Source organism: Rhinatrema bivittatum, chromosome 5, assembly GCF_901001135.1.
Source record: "Rhinatrema bivittatum chromosome 5, aRhiBiv1.1, whole genome shotgun sequence".
Taxonomy (NCBI): domain Eukaryota; kingdom Metazoa; phylum Chordata; class Amphibia; order Gymnophiona; family Rhinatrematidae; genus Rhinatrema; species Rhinatrema bivittatum.
The window spans coordinates 137820587-137840651 of record NC_042619.1 but is presented as its reverse complement, the minus strand read 5'-3'; the positions used below and the strand labels follow the sequence as shown (position 1 = coordinate 137840651).

The window sequence follows — 20065 nt, the reverse complement described above, 5'->3', positions numbered from 1 at the left end:
CCTTAATTATTCAAAGAGCTAGGGATTGAGACACCTCAGAGCTAATAAGGATCTAATAGGGGTGGCTCTAAGATCAGGATGGTTTACAAATACCTGGGAGTGTAGAACATAGTGACACAATAGCCTAAACATTCTTACTCCCTCCAAATGCATGACTCTCCTATACAATAGAGATACATAATAGGAACTCTTCCAGCCTTGTTCTTATCAAAAGGCTTTTTATTTTATTTATTTATTTATTTTATTTGCAGTTTTTATATACTGACATTTGTTTAGTAAACTCACATCGGTTTACACTCAACAAAAAGTTGCAGCAGTACTAAATAACAGTAGGTTAGCACCAGTGCATTACAATTAATGAATAAACTAAGTAAAGAGGGGGGTGAAAAAAGGTTTTTAGTCCATCCTGGATTCTTTTGATTCTTATAACCAGTGTGCATATCCAGATAACTGTACACTAGTGCTACAGTTACTTCTATGTATCAAATCGTAGTAGCTACTTATATTTGAAACTCTACTTGACAGGACTTTTCCTTTACCTATTTCTTATTCATTTACTATAAGCAAACATTGAAGTCATCACAGCTTTTCACATAGAGATGCAAGCATCAATAAACATTCCTGGCTGTCTGCTTTTTGCAGTCTGCAGAAAGCATGGGTGTAAAGCATTGTGCCTCCTTATGTAGCTGCATAGCTTCCTTACTAATTCCACTCACAATCACTATCTATTTGGAATAAGGACTCATCTCTGGACAATTTGGTGTGGTCTTTGTATAGCTTTGCCAAAGATTGTCTCGTGAAGGCATATACAATCATCACCAACAAGCAGTGAAACCAGATCATCATGGCAGATGTCATAGCTACAAACAATGAAACCAGATAAAATTAAAAGGCATTTTCATTTTATTTTATCCTGCTAGATAACAATTCTCAGCAGAGATACTCAGAAAAGTAGCACATGCGGAAAATGCTATATACCAAAATCTTAAAGGATCATTGATATGGGTCCGATTATGAAACCATCAACTTTATATACTGTAAACCCAACCTATACATTTATTAAATTTCCCTGCAAAAAGGCACTTATTATATTGGCTTACAAACTGTATACTTCAAAGTAAAATTTTTATCAGGTGAAAGGAGGTGGTTTCATACACTATTATGGCAATAACCATCCAGGTTATGCCGTTCTATTTTATAATCATAAACACACCAACCCTCCTCCTATTTATATTTTCAAATTTCAAATTTGTGCCAAGTGCTTTGAAATTTATAAATTAATGTGCAACCTCAATAAACTTTGCTGTGCTTATTCTAAGCCATGCACGGCTTCCTTATATTCAAATGACCACCACAATGGTTACTTAACTGTAGGTTATAGCGTCTTCTTCAGCTCATTCATAAATCACTCAACTCAACTTGTACAAGTTTCGAATAAAGTCCTTCCTCAGGGGTTATCATATCGCTGTAAACCATTGTTCATATAATGCTGCCGTTTGTTCCACTCTAATATAACTTGGGTGCTAAGTAGCTTCCTCTCCAGCGTGTTAATGGCATGTTAACAGCAGCATTATATGAACATTTACTGTATGTATCAAACAAGTTATTCACATACCTTTGTTTAGTGTTTGACACAGTGAACCATGATATCCTCTTAGATAGTCTAACAGAGATTGGCATAAAAAACACCGCACTCATGTGGTTCTCATCTTTCCTCCAGAATAGGTTCTACAAAGTCAAGATCAACAGCAAAGAATCACCACCTTTCAGATCCACCATGGGAGTCCCACAAGGTTCTTCTTTATCCCCAACATTATTCAACATTTATCTTCTCCCTCTATGTCAGCTCCTTTCCAAATTTAATCTTATTCACTATGTTTATGCAGATGACGTCCAAATCCTTATCCCGATTAAAGACTCATTGCAAAACACCTTACAATTCTGGAATTCCTGTCTTCTATCTATCAATAACCTCCTAACAAATCTTAATTTGATACTCAATTCCAACAAGACAGAGTTCCCGCTCATCACTCCAAATGGCAACTACACTTCACCTTACACACACACCTTATCTCCTCCAGCCTTTTCCACCCAGGTCAGAAATCTTGGGGTCACCATGGATAATCAGCTGAACTACAAAAGCTTCATTAATAACACCATAAAAGAATGTTTCTTTAAACTTCAAGTATTAAAGAGGCTAAGACCCCTCTTATACTTCCAAGACTTCAGATATGTACTACAAGCAATCATTTTCTCGAAGATAGATTATTGTAACTCTTTGCTGCTTGGTTTACCCGCAAACACTTTGAAACCTCTACAAATGTTACAAAATGCCACTGCGAGGATCCTAACTAAATCTAATAAAAGGGACCACATTACTCCCATCTTAAAGAACTTTCACTGGCTCCCTATGAAATATATAATCCTCTATAAAACCCTATCAATAATCCACAAAGTCATCAATAACTCCACTACAATTGACCTCACCATCCCTTTACAGCTTCACTCCACCTCCTGTCCGACAAGACTAGCACAGAGAGGCACGCTAAGGGCCCATCCTCTCAAGACATCACTAAGCAGAAGAGCTCTTTCCACCGCTGGCCCTAAACTTTGGAACTCTCTCCCACCAGACCTTAGAACTGAACAATCGACACCCACCTTTAAAAAGAGACTCAAGACCTGGTTGTTCAACCAAGCATTCTCTTAATCCTAATCCCAATAACCAAGCTTTGAACTTCATGACGGTCGACATAATTCTCTACATTGTTCATTACCAGCAATTATATTCACTTTCCCTCAAAATATTTTGTATTTATTTACTCTCCTTGCCCTTTGTAAGTTATTATTATTTATTTTTCCAAGTTCAATTTACCTTGTTCATTGTAAGACATTATTCTATATACTGTCAATCTATTGTTGTAATGTAAACCGAAGTGATTAGTAACTTTGTTACCAGAACTTTGGTATATAAAACTGTTAAATAAAAAATAGTGTTGATACTAGTGTAGCCATGGATTAAGAAACTTTCATTCAACAGGTGTCAGACTATGTCCTCTAAGTCCAAGACTGGAATGTAATGGAATTGCTTAGCCAAAGTCTAATTATTCTGGCTAAGAATGTATCCCAAAGCTCAGAATCTCACACTGACAAATATCACATGACTATGAACAAATGTGGGAAAGAAAGAAGCAAACAACAGATGTGAAAAATCAGAAGAAAAAAATCTGTTTTGGGAATGTGTATGCAGTCTTTTAAAACATACGTTCAGATTCACAGTTGGAAAAACAATGTAACTGAAGTAGATAGCAGCACAGAACTGTGCTGCACCTCTGGGCTCTTGTCACAATAGAGATATTTGTATTTGTGTGATACCATTGCTACATTGCTTTCTGGTGAGCATATAATAAAACACTACTATTCTGGACATTACTGTTTGCTGACCCTCAGGTGAATTTTCAAAAGAGTTCTGCAAGTAAATGTAACATAATATTGTAGCAATTTTCAAAACATATTTACTTGCTTTAAGTGCGCTTAATGCAGGCACAACATATTGAAAATCCAATGGCATATTTTGAAGCAATTTACAAAATCCCCTTACATGGCTAAAGTGCATTTATTCATGCAAATCCAAGTTTTTAAACATGTAAATGCTTTTGAAAATAAGCCTTTAGAGTATGAACAAGTAGGTGTGTGTTTTGGGATAGCAGGTCCTGACCAGGGGGAGGGGAGGGGAAGAGTCTGGGGATACAAGGTTATGCCTGGGGGTTGGATCTTGCCAGGAAAATACTGTGGACATTTTCAGTTTTTGTCTTGCTACAAGCACACAGTAAACCTGTAATAACAGGCTAGACTTGCCTCCATACCATGATGCATACAGCATTTGTGATATGTCTCACTTGCTTCTCTTGACTGATATCCTTCCTGCAAAGAATATTGAGCAAACTGTGTGTCTTCCCTTGCTTTAAAGTGCCTCCAGATCAGTGATATCTTCCATGATCCCTTCTCTGCATTTTTGGATGCTGATAGTGAATTTGAGATAAACGGTAAATGGAGAAGAAAAATTCCAGGGGTATCACTCATACTCTTTACCTTCATGCTTTTCTTGGGGGTTGATCTCAACATTGTCAGTATCAGTTTTTGTCCCCAAGATCTCATTGGATATTAAGATGCTACTGACTAAACTTTACAATTTCTCTTCTGCTACTAGCTTTTCAATATCTTCTGATTCAATTCCTCAGAATCAGTTGGAACATATACTGCCTTCACTGCCTCAGAAACAGTAACCAAAGAGGAACTTGCTGCTGATTTTGGGTGTTTTACTTTGGCTAACTCTGTCATACTAATGCCAGTCTTGGGTAATTCCCCCACTTTTTCCCTCTGCACCAAAACAAGAGGGAGAGGGACAGCTGATAGTGGCTCATGCTCTCAGAATTTCATTTTCTTTGGTGTTGAGTTTCCTTCTTTTCCTGCTATTCTTGACCTAAAAGAATCCCTCTTCAGTTTAAGTGCAGAACTACTTTTCTGTTGCTGCCCCTGACAAAGCTGTTAAGCCTGCTAACATCTCCTCCTCTCCCTTTTCCTGACCTGATGGAATTTTTGAAGTTCACTACATACTGGTGGTTTGGATATTACAAATGAATTTATTGATACTGTAATTTTATCTTCACTCACTGTATTATTCACTAAATAGAAATCTATCTGTCATACAGACAGACATACACATATTCAGATTATGTGTGCTGTGCTGTGTGTACTCAGTGCTAACTCCACAAACAAAAATCTGTAAACACTAATAGAGAAAAAATGACTGGCAACCTGGTAAGACTCTTCTCTCCAGTCTCTGAGTGCACACTGCTCATTTCACTAGACAGAGACAAAAAATCACAAGCGCTACTAAACTACAATCTCCATAATGTCATCCACTCTTACCCTCCCTCAGTGAAGAGAAAAAGCAAAATCAACAGCAGCAGTACACTGCCTTTTTTTTTGGCAGAGGAAGTATGTGAGACTACTGTTACACAGATAAAAGCAGAATCAGCCCTTTACCATGACAAATTGAAAAGTTGGTAAGCTTTTTTTAAAATTCTGAGAGCATCTAGTAACTCGCACTTCTTTGCCAAGTGTTAGAAAGGAAAAACAGTGTCTTGCACATGCGTAGACTTTACAGTGAGAGGACATCAGCATCCAATGATCCACATGGCAGATATAGGCTAGAAAAAAAGATGCTGCATGGTGATTTGACCACTAGCTAGTCTCCTCTCCAACTTGTTCTGTCTCAGCTCTGACAAGGTTTTGACAAGGTAGTGAGGTCCCCCAGGTAGAACTAGTTGCTAAGTTACCTTCACCTGTTAACTTACTTACAGCAGAGCCATAGACTTCAATGAACCATAAAAATGAATGAAACATAAAGACATGAGAAGAAGATTATTAGTTTCATTCATGGGGCGCCCCCCCCCCCCCCCCATTAATTTTGAGGGACTACAAATGGAACAAATATAGGCTCATTTGTTATATTTTGTGCATTCATTAGAACATATGCACATCATTAAAAACTACAGTGTTGCGCTCGGGGGTGGACCCTTGTCCTGGAGCAGTGGAGAACGGCTCCCTGGTAGGGACCAGGAAGCACCTGCCCCCCAGGGGGTGGAGCACTGGAAGAGACAGAGGCTTGCATGAGCTTCACCACTGAAAGCCTGCGGTCCCCCCGAGTGGAGCCCGTAGGGACCCGGGCCACTTGAACTTAGGTGGGCCTCGCAGGGTCTACTGGAGAGGTGGCCAACTCGTCCTTGATGCGCCCTGACAACCCTTCCAAGAAAATGGCTTTAAGGCTATCGTCCTGCCAACCCACTTCCTGAGCGAGAGTTCTAAAGTCCATCGCATAGTCCGCCAGGGATCGGGATCCTTGTCAAAGCTGTAGCAAATCTGACGTGGCTGAGACCTGGCGGGCTGGTTCATTAAAGGCTTGATGAAAGTGGGTGACAAACTGCTGCAAGTCGTCCAGGGAGGAGTCGTTACGATCCCAAAGGGGGGAGGCCCACACCAGGGCCTTTCCATCGAGCAAGGAGAGAATGTACGCTACTTTGACGGAATCCATGGGAAACTGCCGGGGCAATAGAGAGAAGCATATGAAACACTGGTTCAAGAACCCACGGCAGATCCTAGCATCTCCAGCGTAGCGAGCAGGCAGCGGTAGCTAGGTCACGGGTGAGGCTGCATCCTCAGGTCTTGAACCCACAGCAGGCGAAGGAGTATCGTGGGCATCCATTCCGGCAGCCATGTGACCGGGGCCGACCAATGGCACCGGTAGCCCCTGTGACATAGTAAAGGCAAAGGCTATCGGCGCCATTTTGAATACCGGCAGCCGACGGCCCAAGTGCAGGAGATCGCTCCTGGACCCCTGCTGGACCACCAGGGACTTTTGGAAAGTCTTGGGGGACCCTCCTGACCCCCACAAGACTTGCCAAAAGTCCCTGGTGGTCCAGCGGGGGTCCGGGAGCGATCTCCTGCACTGGGGCCGTCGACTGCCGGTAATCAAAATGGTGCCAATAGCCTTTGGCCTTACTATGTCACAGGGGCTATCATCATCATTTTGAATACTGGTAGCCGACGGCCCGAGTGCAGGAGGCCCGTGACATAGTAAGGGCAAAGGCTATCGGCACCATTTTGATTACTGGCAGCCGACGGCCCGAGTGCAGATCTCTCCTGGACCCCCGCTGGACCACCAGGGACTTTTGGCAAGTCTTGGGGGGGTCAGGAGAGTGGGGATTTTGTTTAAATTCACTCCTTTAGATGGCCGAATAATTCAATGAAGATTTGTTGTATTCGTGGGAATCGCGATACGTTTCGCTTCCCCACGAATACAACGAATATGGCTCTATACATTGCGGATTGCCAATATGTTGCAAATGAATGCACACCCCTATGAAATATGTGTACCCTGTAGGAGAGGAGAAGCAGGGGAGATATGATACAAACCTTCAGATACTTGAAGGGTTTTAATGATGAATGATCAACAACAAACCTTTTCTGTAGGAAGGAGATCAGTAGTACTAGGGGCCACAAGATGAAACTCCAGGGAGGACAACTCAGAATCAATGTTGGGAAATATTTCTTCATGGAGAGGGTGGTGGATGCCTAGAATGCCCTTCTGGATGAGGTGGGGAAGACAAAAATGGTGAAAGATTTTAAAAGGGCATGGGATAAACACTGTGAATCCCTAAAGGCTAAAGGAAGAAAATGAAGTAAGAGGTATGGGAGTAGTTTGCTGGTGTGGAGCTTACTACTCTTAACCAATAAACCTTCATACTGATGATACAACTCCATCTTTGCTCTCTTATTCAATGGCGGGGTAAAGAGGAAAAAAGAAATTAGATTCAGACAACAACCAACAAGGACATTGAACTGTAAAGTCTGTGATAACAAATAAGCATGGAGGTAACTTCTTGATGCGGTGGTTACTACCCTTAACCTATAAGCCTGATACTACACTTCTGATACAACTCCAACATTGCTCTCTGCTTCAACGATGGGGGGTGGAGGGAAAATTGGACTCAAACAGTAACCAACAATACCTTGGCAGTCTGGGAGACAGATAAGTATGGGAAACTGATAAGTATGAGAGCTTGCTGGGCAGACTGGTGCTTTTGTGTCAACATTTCTAAGTTTCTATTTTTCTATGTAAAATAATATTGGCCCTATGTGAAGTGGGCCTTGATCTTGCTTTTGTGCACTCTCAGCTATGTTCTTTTTTATCACTGAATATTTCTGCAATATAAAAATAATGTGGCAATATCACAATGATATTTTGTCAGTGAGGGATAAGATAATATGGGACCACCCTCCTCCCACTATATTTTGCCCCTTCCATGATAAAATACAGTGGCTTGATAAATGACTCCCTTAGATTGTAAGCCCTCCAGGGACAGGAAAATATTTACTGTACCTGCATGTAAGTGATTTTAAGCTATTGATTAAAAGGTATAAGCTAAATATTAAAAGTAAATAATTAAAGACTAAGCAGAAAACAGCTTCATAATACAGTCCTTCTCCTCCTGGGGATGTGCAAAGGGAAAAATAATTTTTATTATGTTTTTGTCTTTTTTTTTTTCATTTTTTTGTGATTATAAAAATGTTTGTGTTTTTAGTTTTAATAACTTTTGGCAAATAGTGAACACTATTTTCAAATAATACACACACTGAGGTAGATTTTAAAAGCCCTGCACACGTAACTCCTGCTGGATTTACACGCGCAGGGCACTCATGTGCCGGTGCGCCTATTTTGCATAGGCCACTGGTACGCGCAAAGCCCCGGGACGCGCGCAAGTCCCGGGGCTTCGTAAAAGGGGTGGGAGAGGGCATGTCCGGGGGCATGTCGGAAGTCCGGGGGTGTGTCCGGGGTCATGTCCGGGATCAGGGGGCAGTCCGAGGCAGGTCTGGGGGCATGGTGATGGTTCGGGAGCGAGCCGGGAGGGTGTTCCCGAGTCCCCCGGCACTGCGGCCTGTGCCGGGGGATGGCGAGGCAGTGCGCGCAAGTTACGCCTGCTTCGAGCAGGCGTAACTTGTACAACAAAGGTAGGGAGGATTTAGTTGGGTTGGAGAGTGGGTTAGATAGGGGAAGGGAGGGGAAGGTGCAGGGGGGTGGAAGGAAAGTTCCCTCCGAGGGAATGGAGGCAGGCTGCGTGGCTCAGCACGCGCAGGCTGCCGATTTTGCACAGCCTTGCGCGCGCCGACCCCGGATTTTATAAGATACGCACGGCTACACGCGTATCTTATAAAATCTGGCATACTTTTGTTTGCGCCGGTTGCGCGAACAAAAGGACGCGCGCGCATATTTTTTTAAAGATCTACCTCACTATTTACAAATATCTTGCACTATTTGCTAAAAATGAATAAGAATGAAACATTTGTGTTTTTCCTTTCTCATATTTAGTTAATGTGAAACAAACCAGAAATGGATTAATTTGTCCCATTTTACTTATTTGTTTCAAAAGAATACACATCCCTTTTGTTTCCCCATCCTCCATTCTGCAGCAAATAGGAGAGGATGGGGTAATCCTGAAACAGACAATGCAAAGCAAAGAACAGAATAAATATAAACATAGCAGTAGTGCTAATTGTCAAGGCTTTAACCCACACCTTGGTGATTGGCACTACTGCTCACAAGTTTCAAACTTGTGCTAATTCAACAACATGTTTTTGTCTGTAACCCAGAACTTAATTTGAGGTAGAAGAACCTAGAATGGCATTTTGCCGCTTTTTTGCAAGACCAGGGAAAAGGAGCAGAGCCAATGATATAAATCAATTTTGGCTCCACAGAAGAGAAGGAAACAAATTAATGATGGTATCAATTATTTATGGCCATCCAAGCCTTGGAGGAAACAGAGCAGAGACTTTTGGAGTTGCTTACCCTGAAATGGGGGTAGCCACAAGGCCTTAATTTTTTAGCTATTTCCCAGCATAATTGTGAAAGTCATGAGGGAGAACAGCCAAGGTTGAAGAGACCTGAGGTGAATGCCTTTCAGCCCCACTGTTTGTGCCACTACTGTGCATGGGATTATGAAGTATGAGTTAGATGATTAGAGAGGGCATGAAAAGAGTGAATGAGGGGAGCGAAAAGGAAAGGATATGTTGGGGAGGAAGAAAGGAGATCATGAAACAATACACCATTCCTTCCAGCAAAGAGGAGGCAAAGAGGAATCCATGCTTTTGAATTCCAGGCCCCCCCCTCTGTCCCCATTTGAGGAGAGTGAGCAGGGCACACCAGTGTTCCCACATCCCCTGGGGCAGAGGAGAGCCAGCTAATCCTGGCTTGAAGAGGAGGCTTGTATCATACTGGCTGAGAAGGAGAGTTACTGGCAAGGGTAATTTCTGGGGAAGATGAGGGACTCATGGAATATTAGGGATTGGAGGTTAGTTTTGGAGAGCTCTAGGACCACTGGAGGATCCATGGGGGGTTGGGGATCAGGATCACCAGGGAAGAAAGGAGGAGAAGGTTGGAGACAAAGAACCCTATTCTCCTTATCTTATTTCTCCTCCTTACCCCAGTGGTCCTCCATCATCAGTCCCCATGCCTTTGAGAGTGTGTGTGTGTGTGTGTGTGTGTGTGTGTGTGTGTGTATGTGAGAGAGAGAATTCACATCCAGCCCTGCTCCTGCCTCTTTGCATAGGTCACACTTAGCCTTGGCCTTCCCCATCTCAATGCCCCCTCCACAGTTCTATTACCTTTTTGTCTACAAATTAAGCTCTGGGCAGCACCTTACAATTTTGTAAGGGGACTAGAGCTACCTGTGCTGCCTATGTCAAAGCTTAGTCATTCTGGGGATTTGAAACCACAGATTTAAGAGAAGTGGTAAGAAAAGGGAGAGGCAACAGTTCTACTTTTGCTTCCACCCATGCCCACTATTTGGTGCATGTAATCATTCATTCCATGAGTACTGGGGTGCATTTCTATTCAGAGAAGTGAAGGTTGAATGTGTGCAGGGCCAACTAGATTATTATGTCAATGAAACTGGTAGGGGTGTGTAGCAGGAAAATAACATTTGTTTTGTTTGAAAATTGTCACCCATATGTGAGGACTAACATCCTGCTGTCCTGTGAGAACACCTGCTACAGGTAAGCAACTCTGCTATCTTCAAGCGTTACATCCCATGTGGCAGAGAAGGCTTTATGTTGTCAACCTGGAGAAATATAAAATCTGGCATGCAACAAAATTAATGTAATAATTAAAGTGAAATTACAGTTTCATTGAAACTAAACATTCTGATATGCCTTACTTCAGCAAATAGCGGTCATGAAGCTACTTTCTTCTCTCTATTGTTATGCCTCTAGGAGGCACTACCACAAGTTGTGGTGTGAGAGCTGCTCTCCATCTGCAGATATAAAACCCCTCTTGTTTCATTTCCTAAACTGATAATGTATACGTGAGAAAACATAATCTAAGCCTGCATATATGGTTAAATTATGTTGCAAATTACTTCTACAAACATGACAGACCCATCAGTAAACCATAGCATGGATTCCTGTATTTCTGAATTTTTAATTGGAATCTCATTGGGTAAAGGCAAAACTGGGATAGATCTGTTATCATTAGGATGTGACATACTTTTTAATCAACAAATACTTTAGCATTGATTATATGTATATAATTTATTTTTCTCTTGGACATCTGTTTAATTAAATAACTCATATCCTTAATCTATTTTCTTCTCTTACACATTACCATATCATAACTCACTCCATCCACTAATGTACCATGAACCTCAAACAATTTACAGTGTAGTAACCCTCTGATCAAGCCAACAAAAACTCTTCCAAAATTCCAGAAATCTTCATAAGAACATAAGAAATTGCAATGCTGGGTCAGACCAAGGGTCCATCAAGCCCAGCATCCTGTTTCCAACAGAGGCCAAACCAGGTCACAAGAACCTGGCAAGTACCCAAACACCAAGAAGATCCCATGCTACTGATGTAATTAATAGCAGTGGCTATTCCCTAAGTAAACTTGATTAATAGCCGTTAATGGACTTCTCCTCCAAGAATTTATCCAAACCTTTTTTGAACCCAGCTACACTAACTGCACTAACCACATCCTCTGGCAACAAATTCCAGAGCTTTATTGTGTGTTGAGTGAAAAATATTTTTCTCCAATTAGTCTTAAATGTGCTACTGGCTAACTTCATGGAATGCCCCCTAGTCCTTCTATTATTCGACAATGTAAATAACAGATTCACATCTACAAGTTCAAGACCTTGTATGAATCTATTAAGATGTCTGAGGAATAGTTTATATCAGTGCTTTGTAATATGATATTAAAGCAAATTGTTGCTGGATAGGGTAACAATAAAGGCTCTACTCCTTTCTTCAGATTGATTTTTTTGTAGCTCTTAATACTTAAAATAACCAAATGGATGCATTTTAACTCTCACCAGAATAAAACAACTTTCCTACTCAGGTTTTTTTTTTTTCTGCAGACAGGAGTGAATTCCTGAGGGTGGAGGCTATTCCTACTGCTACAGTAAAACAAACTTTCTTACGGCAGAAGTAACTGGAACACTGATCAGGGATGTGGAGAAGTTCTGGAAGCTTTATTTATAGGATATTATAAAATATTTTGGAAGTAAAACAATCCTCCAGGCCAGCGAGTCTTCAGTATTCCAGAGATTGCTTTCTTTAATCTGACAACAAATTACAGGACTGAGATGGGCTGGAGAGCTGTGTACATCTAGAAGTACTGTAGACTGATTAGCAACAGCATCCAGAACCATCAGTTAACTAAGATTCCACTCAGTTTAATGTCTGACTGTGCCACGATTAATCAGAAAGTTCAGGTCCTGCTAACAAGATCAGATTTCTGCTTTCCCCTCGCTGACACCATCACTGCATTGTGTTGTAAGCAAAGAGCCTGGGCTGTGCAGACCTGGAGTTACAGGTCAGGGAGAGGCTGAGCTCAAACAGGAAAAGAGAGAAAAATGCAGTACAGAGAGGATCAGGGGTGAGAGACAGGCATTTCATGGATCATTCATTCCACCAGCAGTAAAACCAATCCAAGGACGGGGAAATACTGTGAAGTGTAGGAAGTGCAGAATCTCACCCCCATCCTCTCTTTTCTTATCCCCCTTCCAAAGCCCCTTTCACCCCCAAACTCTTCCTCTTTCACTTCCTCCTCCCACCTGATCCCCTCACCCTGGCTCATCCCCCTTCCCCCCTTCCCATGAACCCCTTAGTTATTCTGGTTTATCCACTCCTCCCAAACCTCTCACTCACCCTGATACATTACCTTCTCCCTCCCTCCCTCCCTCCCTCCACCCCACAAACCCTTCACTTACTCTGGTTCACTACTCTCATCCCCAGTTCACTCCACCATTTCTCCTGGTTCGCTCACTTCCTCCACTCCCCAGTAAGTTTGTTCTCTTCTCTCCACCCTGCAATCTCAGGTTTACACTCTACCAGCCATCCCCATGCCCATGGACCCCCTCACTCAGAGGGCACTAGTGGCAAACCAGGAAGAGGAAGAGGACAGTGACTCTGCAGTGTTCATGATACATCCTCCCTCCTCCCTTACTGCACCTAAGCATCCTGCTCTGAACCAAGGGGTTCAAACTACACTATTCAGGTCTCAGCGGGGGAGGAGGGAGGATGCACTGAAGGATCTGCAAGGCCTCAGTCCTCCTCCTCCTCCTGTTTGTCCGATAGAAGCCAGTGAGTGAGGGGATGGAGGGGAGCGGGGAGATTGTGCTCCATTGCCACCAATATGTCTCTTGGGGGCAGGTGGATGGGTGGGTAAGAGAGGGTTAATGCAGCATCCACCTACATCAATGTTTCTCCTCTGGGCTGGGCAGGGGAGGGTAAATACGCTATTTCACTGTCACCAATGTTTTTGCTTTCAGAAGGTCCTTAGTCTCCCGCTGCTGTTTGCCCAGGACTGGCCAATTCCAATGTAAGAGCTGAATTTTGTGGTCCTTGCCACGGCAATAGAATTGTAGGGGAGTGGGGACCCTGGATGCATTTTAACTCTCACCAGAATAAAACAACTTTCCTACTCAGGTTTTTTTTTTCTGCAGACAGGAGTGAATTCCTGAGGGTGGAGGCTATTCCTACTGCTACAGTAAAACAAACTTTCTTACGGCAGAAGTAACTGGAACGCTGATCAGGGATGTGGAGAAGTTCTGGAAGCTTTATTTATAGGATATTATAAAATATTTTGGAAGTAAAACAATCCTCCAGGCCAGCGAGTCTTCAGTATTCCAGAGATTGCTTTCTTTAATCTGACAACAAATTACAGGACTGAGATGGGCTGGAGAGCTGTGTACATCTAGAAGTACTGTTGACTGATTAGCAACAGCATCCAGAACCATCAGTTAACTAAGATTCCACTCACTTTAATGTCTGACTGTGCCACCATTAATCAGAAAGTTCAGGTCCTGCTAACAAGATCAGATTTCTGCTTTCCTCTTGCTGACACCATCACTGCATTGTGTTGTAAGCAAAGAGCCTGGGCTGTGCAGACCTGGAGTTACAGGTCAGGGAGAGGCTGAGCTCAAACAGGAAAAGAGAGAAAAATGCAGTACAGAGAGGATCAGGGGCGAGAGACAGGCATTTCATGGATCATTCATTCCACCAGCAGTAAAACCAATCCAAGGACAGGGAAATACTGTGAAGTGTAGGAAGTGCAGAATCTCACCCCCATCCTCTCTTTTTCTTATCCCCCTTCCAAAGCCCCTTTCACCCCCAAACTCTTCCTCTTTCACTTCCACCTCCCACCTGATCCCCTCACCCTGGCTCATCCCCCTTCCCCCCTTCCCATGAACCCCTTAGTTATTCTGGTTTATCCACTCCTCCCAAACCTCTCACTCACCCTGATACATTACCTTCCTCCCTCCCTCCCTCCACCCCACAAACCCTTCACTTACTCTGGTTCACTACTCTCATCCCCAGTTCACTCCACCATTTCTCCTGGTTCGCTCACTTCCTCCACTCCCCAGTAAGTTTGTTCTCTTCCCTCCACCCTGCAATCTCAGGTTTACACTCTACCAGCCATCCCCATGCCCATGGACCCCCTCACTCAGAGGGCACTATTGGCAAACCAGGAAGAGGAAGAGGACAGTGACTCTGCAGTGTTCATGATACATCCTCCCTCCTCCCTTACTGCACCTAAGCATCCTGCTCTGAACCAAGGGGTTCAAACTGCACTATTCAGGTCTCAGCGGGGGAGGAGGGAGGATGCACTGAAGGATCTGCAAGGCCTCAGTCCTCCTCCTCCTCCTGTTTGTCCGATAGAAGCCAGTGAGTGAGGGGATGCAGGGGAGGGGAGCGGGGAGATTGTGCTCCATTGCCACCAATATGTCTCTTGGGGGCAGGTGGATGGGTGGGTAAGAGAGGGTTAATGCAGCATCTACCTACATCAATGTTTCTCCTCTGGGGAGGGTAAATGCGCTATTTCACTGTCACCAATGTTTTTGCTTTCAGAAAGTCCTTAGTCTCCCGCTGCTGTTTGCCCAGGACTGGCCAATTCTATGGTAAGAGCTGAATTTTGTGGTCCTTGCCACGGCAATAGAATTGTAGGGGAGTGGGGACCCTGGATGCATTTTAACTCTCACCAGAATAAAACAACTTTCCTACTCAGGTTTTTTTTTTCTGCAGACAGGAGTGAATTCCTGAGGGTGGAGGCTATTCCTACTGCTACAGTAAAACAAACTTTCTTACGGCAGAAGTAACTGGAACGCTGATCAGGGATGTGGAGAAGTTCTGGAAGCTTTATTTATAGGATATTATAAAATATTTTGGAAGTAAAACAATCCTCCAGGCCAGCGAGTCTTCAGTATTCCAGAGATTGCTTTCTTTAATCTGACAACAAATTACAGGACTGAGATGGGCTGGAGAGCTGTGTACATCTAGAAGTACTGTAGACTGATTAGCAACAGCATCCAGAACCATCAGTTAACTAAGATTCCACTCAGTTTGTCTGACTGTGCCACGATTAATCAGAAAGTTCAGGTCCTGCTAACAAGATCAGATTTCTGCTTTCCTCTCGCTGACACCATCACTGCATTGTGTTGTAAGCAAAGAGCCTGGGCTGTGCAGACCTGGAGTTACAGGTCAGGGAGAGGCTGAGCTCAAACAGGAAAAGAGAGAAAAATGCAGTACAGAGAGGATCAGGGGCGAGAGACAGGCATTTCATGGATCACTCATTCCACCAGCAGTAAAACCAATCCAAGGACGGGGAAATACTGTGAAGTGTAGAAAGTGCAGAATCTCACCCCCATCCTCTCTTTTTCTTATCCCCCTTCCAAAGCCCCTTTCACCCCCAAACTCTTCCTCTTTCACTTCCTCCTCCCACCTGATCCCCTCACCCTGGCTCATCCCCCTTCCCCCCTTCCCATGAACCCCTTAGTTATTCTGGTTTATCCACTCCTTCCAAACCTCTCACTCACCCTGATACATTACCTTCCTCCCTCCCTCCCTCCACCCCACAAACCCTTCACTTACTCTGGTTCACTACTCTCATCCCCAGTTCACTCCACCATTTCTCCTGGTTCACTCACTTCCTCCACTCCCCAGTAAGTTTGTTCTCTTCCCTCCACCCTGCAATCTCAGGTTTACACTCTACCAGCCATCCCCATGCCCATGGACCCCCTCACTCAGAGGGCACTATCGGCAAACCAGGAAGAGGAAGAGGACAGTGACTCTGCAGTGTTCATGATACATCCTCCCTCCTCCCTCACTGCACCTAAGCATCCTGCTCTGAACCAAGGGGTTCAAACTGCACTATTCAGGTCTCAGCGGGGGAGGAGGGAGGATGCACTGAAGGATCTGCAAGGCCTCAGTCCTCCTCCTCCTCCTCCTGTTTGTCTGATAGAAGCCAGTGAGTGAGGGGATGGAGGGGAGCGGGAAGATTGTGCTCCATTGCCACCAATATGTCTCCTGGGGGCAGGTGGATGGGTGGGTAAGAGAGGGTTAATGCAGCATCCACCTACATCAATGTTTCTCCTCTGGGCTGGGCAGGGGAGGGTAAATGCGCTATTTCACTGTCACCAATGGTTTTGCTTTCAGAAGGTCCTTAGTCTCCCGCTGCTGTTTGCCCAGGACTGGCCAATTCTATGGTAAGAGCTGAATTTTGTGGTCCTTGCCACGGCAATAGAATTGTAGGGGAGTGGGGACCCTGGATGCATTTTAACTCTCACCAGAATAAAACAACTTTCCTACTCAGGTTTTTTTTTTCTGCAGACAGGAGTGAATTCCTGAGGGTGGAGGCTATTCCTACTGCTACAGTAAAACAAACTTTCTTACGGCAGACGTAACTGGAACGCTGATCAGGGATGTGGAGAAGTTCTGGAAGCTTTATTTATAGGATATTATAAAATATTTTGGAAGTAAAACAATCCTCCAGGCCAGCGAGTCTTCAGTATTCCAGAGATTGCTTTCTTTAATCTGACAACAAATTACAGGACTGAGATGGGCTGGAGAGCTGTGTACATCTAGAAGTACTGTAGACTGATTAGCAACAGCATCCAGAACCATCAGTTAACTAAGATTCCACTCAGTTTAATGTCTGACTGTGCCACGATTAATCAGAAAGTTCAGGTCCTGCTAACAAGATCAGATTTCTGCTTTCCTCTCGCTGACACCATCACTGCATTGTGTTGTAAGCAAAGAGCCTGGGCTGAGCAGACCTGGAGTTACAGGTCAGGGAGAGGCTGAGCTCAAACAGGAAAAGAGAGAAAAATGCAGTACAGAGAGGATCAGGGGTGAGAGACAGGCATTTCATGGATCATTCATTCCACCAGCAGTAAAACCAATCCAAGGACAGGGAAATACTGTGAAGTGTAGGAAGTGCAGAATCTCACCCCCATCCTCTCTTTTTCTTATCCCCCTTCCAAAGCCCCTTTCACCCCCAAACTCTTCCTCTTTCACTTCCTCCTCCCACCTGATCCCCTCACCCTGGCTCATCCTCCTTCCCCCTTCCCATGAACCCCTTAGTTATTCTGGTTTATCCACGCCTCCCAAGCCTCTCACTCACCCTGATACATTACCTCCCTCTCTCCCTCCCTCCCTCCCCCCCACAAACCCTTCACTTACTCTGGTTCACTACTCTCATCCCCAGTTCACTCCACCATTTCTCCTGGTTCGCTCACTTCCTCCACTCCCCAGTAAGTTTGAGAAATGCTCACTGCTTGCTGCCATCCTTTACATTTATAGATACTCTGGCTGCTTTGCCTTTTATTATGTCACCCCTCCCCTCCCCATCAGCCTCACATTGTCTCCGCCCCCCTCTTGTGACGTTATGATGACAGGAGGTGACACGATAAAAGGCAAAGCTGCCAGGGTGTCTATAAATGCAAAGGAGAGCAGCAAGCAGGGATCATTTCTGCTGACTTGGGCTCTAGATAGCAAGAGAGCAAAGGTCCTGACTCTTTCGGAGCTAAACTACAAGCAATAGAAGAAAGAGGAGGGGGAGTCCTGCTCCTAGCTCAGAACAAAAACACAAGGTCATCATGGCCTACAGAAGAGATCGAAGCAGGAGCAGAAGTGCAAGGAGGAGGAGGAGGAGAAGGTCTCCAAGGAGATTTAGAAGGCAGAGCAGGAGGTAAATGGTTATAAATGTTTTTTTTTTTGTTTTTTTTATGGAAAATTATTTTTATTTATTTCAAAAACCGTATAGGAAACATAGTGGAGACAGAATAGGAAGTAGCATGTTTAAAACACATTGGATGGGGTTGGGGTTTCAGGGTATATCATGTGATTAAGTTGTTTGGTTGCAATAAATATTTATGTAGTTTTGTCTGTTTTTGACGCATAGCATAGATGTGCTATGCGTCAAAAACAGACAAAACTACATAAATATTTATTGCAACCAAACAACTTAATCACATGATATACCCTGAAACCCCAACCCCATCCAATGTGTTTTAAACATGCTACTTCCTATTCTGTCTCCACTATGTTTCCTATACAGTTTTAACAGATAGCTTAACTTGGTCTTTACTCCTTGTCAGGATATCTACAATGAATATGCATGAGATTGATTTGCATACAATAGAGGCAGTGCATGAAACTCTCTCTCACGTGGATATCCTGAAAACCCAGACTGGCTGGGTGTGTCCCGAGGACTGGATTGAAAGTCTCAGTACTAGCGTGGCAGAGGGCCAGGAGAGAGGTTAGTGTGAAACTCCCCCCTCACACATTCACCCCTCCCTGCTCTTCAGCTTCAGGGGGAGCAACCCCTCTACCCTTCAGCCTCAGGTCCCTCTCCAGTCAATCTGTTCTGGGCCATGTCTCCCCCTTCCCTCCCCAAGAGTCAGCTCTGGTTTTCCCTTCAATTTCTCACTTATCCCAAGGCTTTCTTGAATTTTGTTACTGTTTTTGCCTACATCTCCCCTTGTATACTCTTCCATGCATCCACCACCGTTTTCCTGAAGAAACATTTCCTAATGTTTCTTCAGGAGATAAATATGGAATTGTTCTTAATCATATAATCATGTTTTTGGATCCTTTATTTAATCTTATATACATATATTCATGTTGACATACATATTACCATGTTATTTATTTATTAACTCGCATGTTTATTAGCTGTTTAGTATTATACACTAATTTGTTACTTCGATTAACCTGTTCAATGTAAACCGCTAAATGAAGTGATAGTTACTGTTCCTTGTAAACCGGGGTGATATGTATATTATACAGGAACCTCCGGTATATAAATCCTTTAAATAAATAAATAAATAAATAAATAAATAAATAAATTTAAAAAAAGCCCCCCAAATGACAGCAGACCTTGTTTTAATTCCAACCGCTGAGTAACCAAATTCCACCTTGGCTCTCTTTTTTTTATCCGCACAGGAAACGGAAACGGATCCGGATACAGACTATGCAGACAGCCAAGCCAGACAATTCCTGCTGTCATGCTATCTGGGCCCGTCAAAGCCTCTCCGTCCTCACCTGAACGCCGAACGGCAACCTCTTCAAAAGGCACTGTGACCAGCTAGCGCACGAAACAAAAAAGAGCTACCACCACCCCAGAGAGAAAAAAAAAAAAAAACCAGAGCTACAGCGCTGCATTCAACTGAAACTGGAACTAAACTAAAAGCAAAAGAAAGAGGTGGAGCATTGCAGCGCTGGATTCAACTGAAACCGGAACTGATCTGAAAGCAAAAGAAAGAGGTGGAGCATTGCAGCGCTGGATTCAACTGAAACTGGAACTGATCTGAAAGCAAAAGAAAGAGGTGGAGCATAGCAGCGCTGGAGAATCGCAACGCATCGCGACTTCCAACTTATTCAACATAGCTATGTTGAATAAATTCAAATTCAAATTTCAAATTCAAAAAAAAAAAAAAACCAACCCTCCTGACCCCCCCAAGACTTACCCGACTTCCAACTTATTCAACATAGCTATGTTGAATAAATTCAAATTCAAATTCAAATTCAAATTCAAATTTCAAATTCAAAAAAAAAAAAAAACCCCACCCTCCTGACCCCCCCAAGACTTACCAAAACTCCCTGGTGCTCCACCGGGAGTCAGGAAGCCATCCCTGCACTCCTTTGCGATTTCCTCACGGCGCCGGTAGCC

General features: G+C 43.5%; 2 long non-coding RNA genes across 2 annotated transcripts in view; both read right to left on the bottom strand.

Moving 5' to 3' along the window:
- LOC115092250 overlaps nucleotides 1-20065 on the bottom strand; it is a 293575-nt gene that overhangs the window by 116347 nt on the left and 157163 nt on the right. The gene's annotated exons all lie outside the window — the stretch shown is intronic.
- Nucleotides 16809-17680, bottom strand: LOC115092249. The gene is made up of 2 exons (XR_003856958.1): nucleotides 17575-17680; nucleotides 16809-17192 (listed from the first exon to the last, which is right to left on the bottom strand). It is a non-coding gene; the product is annotated as an uncharacterized LOC115092249 (long non-coding RNA).